A 6,000-nucleotide genomic window follows, 5' to 3' on the forward strand; every position below is an offset into this window, starting at 1 on the left:
GGAAGGGTCTCAGGATTGGATTGGGAAGGAGTTGGATATCCCTTCTCATGCTATAGGAAGGGTCTCAGGATTTGAATGGCAAGGAGTTGGATATCACATCTCATGCCATAGGAAGGGTCTCAGGTTTGGTATAAGCATTGAGATATCACATCTCTGCTATCGGAAGGGTCTCAGGATTGGATTGGGAAGGAGTTGGATATCCCTTCTCATGCTATAGGAAGTGTCTCAGGTTGGAATGGGAAGGAGTTGGATATCACATCTCATGTTATAGGAAGGGTCTCAGGTTTGGTATTAGAAGCATTGAGATATCAAGTGTCATGGTATAAGAAGGGTCTCAGAATTGGAATGGGAAGGAGTTGGATATCACACCTCAAGCTATAGGAAGGGTCTCATGATTGGAATGGGAAGGAGTTTGATATCACATCTCATGCCATAGTATGGGTCTCAGGTTTGGTAGAAGCATTGGGATATCACATCTCATGCTATCGGAAGGGTATCAGTATTGGATTTGGAAGAAGTTGGATATCCCATCTCATGCTATAGGAAGGGTCTCAGGTTGGAATGGGAAGGAGTTGGATATCACATTTCATGTTATAGGAAGGGTCTCAGGATTGGAATGGGAAGGACTTGGATATCATATCTCATGCTATAGGACGGGTCTCAGGTTTGTTATTAGAATCATTGAGATATCATATTGAATGCTGTAGGAAGGGTCTAAGGATTGGAATGGGAAGGACTTGGATATCACATCTCATGCTATAGATAGGCTCTTAGGTTTGGAAAGGGAAGGAGTTGAATATCACATTTCATGTTAGAGGAAGGATCTCAGGTTTGGTATTAGAAGCATTGAGATATCACATCTCATGCTATGGGAAGGGTCTCAGGATTGGAATGGGAAGTAGTTGGATATCACATCTCATGCTATAGGAAGGGTCTCAGGTTTGGTATAAGCATTGAGATATCACATCTCATGCTATAGGACGGGTCTCAGGATTGGAATGGAAGGAGTTGGATATCACATCTCATGTTATAGGAAGGATCTCAGGTTTGGTATTAGAAGCATTGAGACATCACATCTCATGCTATAGGAAGGGTCTCAGGGTTGGAATGGGAAGGAGTTGGATATCACATCTCATCCAATAGGAAGGGTCTCAGGTTTGGAATGGGAAGGAATTGGATATCACATCTCATGTTATAGGAAGGATCTCAGGTTTGGTATTAGAAGCATTGAGATATCACATCTCATGCTATAGGAAGGGTCTCAGGATTGGAATGTGAAGGATTTGGATATCACATCTCATGCTAAAGGAAGGGTCTCAGGTTTGGTAGAAGCATTGAGATATCACATCTCTGCTATTGGAAGGGTCTCAGGATTGGATTGGGAAGGAGTTGGATATCCCTTCTCATGCTATAGGAAGGGTCTCAGGATTTGAATGGCAAGGAGTTGGATATCACATCTCATGACATAGGAAGGGTCTCAGGTTTGGTATAAGCATTGAGATATCACATCTCTGCTATCGGAAGGGTCTCAGGATTGGAATGGGAAGGAGTTGGATATTCCCATCTCATGTTATAGGAAGGGTCTCAGGTTTGGTATTAGAAGCATTGAGATATCACATCTCATGCTATAGGAAGGGTCTCAGGATTGGAATGGGAAGGACTTGGATATCACATCTCATGCTATAGGGAGGGTCTCAAGTTTGATATTAGAAGCTTTGAGATATCACATCTCATGATATCGGAAGGGTCTCAGGATTGGAATGGGAAGGATTTGGATATCACATCTCATGATAAAGGAAGGGTCTAAGGTTTGGAAGGGGAAGGATTTGGATATCACATCTCATGTTATATTACGGGTCTCAGGTTTGGTATTAGAAGCATTGAGATATCAAGTCTCAGAGTATAGGAAGGGTCTCAGAATTGGAATGGGAAGGAGTTGGATATCACATCTCAAGCTATAGGAAGGGTCTCAGGATTGGAATGGGAAGGACTTGGATATCACATCTCATGCTATAGGAAGGCTCTCAGGTTTGGAAGGGGAAAGAGTTGGATATCACATTTCATGTTAGAGGTAGGATCTCAGGTTTGGTATTAGAGGCATTGAGATATCACATCTCATGCTATCAGAAGGGTCTCAGGAATGGAATGGGAAGGAGTTGGATATCACATCTCATGCTAAAGGGAGGGTCTCAGGTTTGGAAGGGGAAGGATTTGGATATCACATCTCATGCTAAAGGAAGGGTCTCAGGTTTGGTAGAAGCATTGAGATATCACGTCTCTGCTATCGGAAGGGTCTCAGGATTGGATTGGGAAGGAGTTGGATATCCCTTCTCATGCTATAGGAAGGGTCTCAGGATTTGAATGGCAAGGAGTTGGATATCACATCTCATGACATAGGAAGGGTCTCAGGTTTGGTATAAGCATTGGGATATCACATCTCTGCTATCGGAAGGGTCTCAGGATTGGAATGGGAAGGAGTTGGATATTCCCATCTCATGTTATAGGAAGGGTCTCAGGTTTGGTATTAGAAGCATTGAGATATCACATCTCATGCTATAGGAAGGGTCTCAGGATTGGAATTGGAAGGACTTGGATATCACATCTCATGATAAAGGAAGGGTCTAAGGTTTGGAAGGGGAAGGATTTGGATATCACATCTCATGTTATATTACGGGTCTCAGGTTTGGTATTAGAAGCATTGAGATATCAAGTCTCAGAGTATAGGAAGGGTCTCAGAATTGGAATGGGAAGGAGTTGGATATCACATCTCAAGCTATAGGAAGGGTCTCAGGATTGGAATGGGAAGGACTTGGATATCACATCTCATGCTATAGGAAGGCTCTCAGGTTTGGAAGGGGAAAGAGTTGGATATCACATTTCATGTTAGAGGTAGGATCTCAGGTTTGGTATTAGAGGCATTGAGATATCACATCTCATGCTATCAGAAGGGTCTCAGGAATGGAATGGGAAGGAGTTGGATATCACATCTCATGCTAAAGGGAGGGTCTCAGGTTTGGAAGGGGAAGGATTTGGATATCACATCTCATGTTATAGGAAGGATCTCAGGTTTGGTATTAGAAGCATTGAGATATCACATTTCATGCTATCGGAAGGATCTCAGGTTTGGTATTAGAAGCATTGAGATATCACATCTCATGCTATCAGAAGGGTCTCAGGATTGGAATGGGAAGGAGTTGGATATCACATCTCATGCTAAAGGGAGGGTCTCAGGTTTGGAAGGGGAAGGATTTGGATATCACATATCATGTTTTCGGAAGGATCTCACGTTTGGTATTAGAAGTATTGAGATATCAAGTCTCAGAGTATAGGAAGGGTCTCAGAATTGGAATGGGAAGGAGTTGGATATCACATCTCAAGCTATAGGAAGGGTCTCAGGATTGGAATGGGAAGGACTTGGATATCACATCTCATGCTATAGGAAGGCTCTCAGGTTTGGAAGGGGAAAGAGTTGGATATCACATTTCATGTTAGAGGTAGGATCTCAGGTTTGGTATTAGAGGCATTGAGATATCACATCTCATGCTATCAGAAGGGTCTCAGGAATGGAATGGGAAGGAGTTGGCTATCACATCTCATGCTAAAGGGAGGGTCGCAGGTTTGGAAGGGGAAGGATTTGGATATCACATCTCATGTTATAGGAAGGATCTCAGGTTTGGTATTAGAAGCATTGAGATATCACATTTCATGCTATCGGAAGGATCTCAGGTTTGGTATTTTAAGCATTGAGTATCACATCTCATGCTATCAGAAGGGTCTCAGGATTGGAATGGGAAGGAGTTGGATATCACATCTCATGCTAAAGGGAGGGTCTCAGGTTTGGAAGGGGAAGGATTTGGATATCACATCTCATGTTTTCGGAAGGATCTCACGTTTGGTATTAGAAGTATTGAGATATCATATCTCATGCTATAGGAAGGGTCTCAGGATTGGAATGGGAAAGAGTTGGATATCACATCTCATGCTATAGGGAGTGTCTCAGGATTGGAATGGGAAGGACTTAGATATCACATATCATGCTATAGGGAGGTCTCAGTTTTGATATTAGAAGCATTGAGATATCACATCTCATGCTATCGGAAGTGTCTCAGGATTGGAATGGGAAGGAGCTGGATATCACATCTCATGCTAATGGAAGGGTCTCAGGTTTGGAACGGGAAGGATTTGGATATCACATCTCATGTTATAGGAAGGGTCTCAGGTTTGGTATAAGCATTGAGATATCACATCTCTGCTATCGGAAGTGTCTCAGGATTGGAATGGGAAGGAGTTGGATATCCCATCTCATGTTATAGGACGGGTCTCAGGTTTGTTATTAGAATCATTGAGATATCATATTGCATGCTGTAGGAAGGGTCTAAGGGTTGGAATGGGAAGGACTTGGATATCACATCTCATGCTATAGATAGGCTCTTAGGTTTGGAAAGGGAAGGAGTTGGATATCACATTTCATGTTAGAGGAAGGATCTCAGGTTTGGTATTAGAAGCATTGAGATATCACATCTCATGCTATAGGAAGGGTCTCAGGATTGGAATGGGAAGTAGTTGGATATCACATCTCATGCTATAGGAAGGGCCTCAGGTTTGGTATAAGCATTGAGATATCACATTTAATGCTATAGGACGGGTCTCAGGATTGGAATGGAAGGAGTTGGATATCACATCTCATGTTATAGGAAGGATCTCAGGTTTGGTATTACAAGCATTGAGACATCACATCTCATGCTATAGGAAGGGTCTCAGGGTTGGAATGGGAAGGAGTTGGATATCACCTCTCATCCAATAGGAAGGGTCTCGGGTTTGGAATGGGAAGGAATTGGATATCACATCTTATGTTATAGGAAGGATCTCAGGTTTGGTATTAGAAGCATTGAGATATCACATCTCATGCTATAGGAAGGGTCTCAGGATTGGAATGTGAAGGATTTGGATATCACATCTCATGCTAAAGGAAGGGTCTCAGGTTTGGTATAAGCATTGAGATATCACGTCTCTGCTATCGGAAGGGTCTCAGGATTGGATTGGGAAGGAGTTGGATATCCCTTCTCATGCTATAGGAAGGGTCTCAGGATTTGAATGGCAAGGAGTTGGATATCACATCTCATGCCATAGGAAGGGTCTCAGGTTTGGTATAAGCATTGAGATATCACATCTCTGCTATCGGAAGGGTCTCAGGATTGGATTGGGAAGGAGTTGGATATCCCTTCTCATGCTATAGGAAGTGTCTCAGTTTGGAATGGGAAGGAGTTGGATATCACATCTCATGTTATAGGAAGGGTCTCAGGTTTGGTATTAGAAGCATTGAGATATCAAGTCTCATGGTATAAGAAGGGTCTCAGAATTGGAATGGGAAGGAGTTGGATATCACACCTCAAGCTATAGGAAGGGTCTCATGATTGGAATGGGAAGGAGTTTGATATCACATATCATGCCATAGTATGGGTCTCAGGTTTGGTAGAAGCATTGGGATATCACATCTCATGCTATCGGAAGGGTATCAGTATTGGATTTGGAAGAAGTTGGATATCCCATCTCATGCTATAGGAAGGGTCTCAGGTTGGAATGGGAAGGAGTTGGATATCACATTTCATGTTATAGGAAGGGTCTCAGGATTGGAATGGGAAGGACTTGGATATCATATCTCATGCTATAGGACGGGTCTCAGGTTTGTTTTTAGAATCATTGAGATATCATATTGCATGCTGTAGGAAGGGTCTAAGGATTGGAATGGGAAGGACTTGGATATCACATCTCATGCTATAGATAGGCTCTTAGGTTTGGAAAGGGAAGGAGTTGAATATCACATTTCATGTTAGAGGAAGGATCTCAGGTTTGGTATTAGAAGCATTGAGATATCACATCTCATGCTATGGGAAGGGTCTCAGGATTGGAATGGGAAGTAGTTGGATATCACATCTCATGCTATAGGAAGAGTCTCAGGTTTGGTATAAGCATTGAGATATCACATCTCATGCTATAGGA

Source organism: Ambystoma mexicanum, unplaced genomic scaffold (assembly GCF_040938575.1).
Source record: "Ambystoma mexicanum isolate Mex_15411 unplaced genomic scaffold, UKY_AmexF1_1 Mex_scaf3, whole genome shotgun sequence".
Lineage (NCBI taxonomy): Eukaryota > Metazoa > Chordata > Amphibia > Caudata > Ambystomatidae > Ambystoma > Ambystoma mexicanum.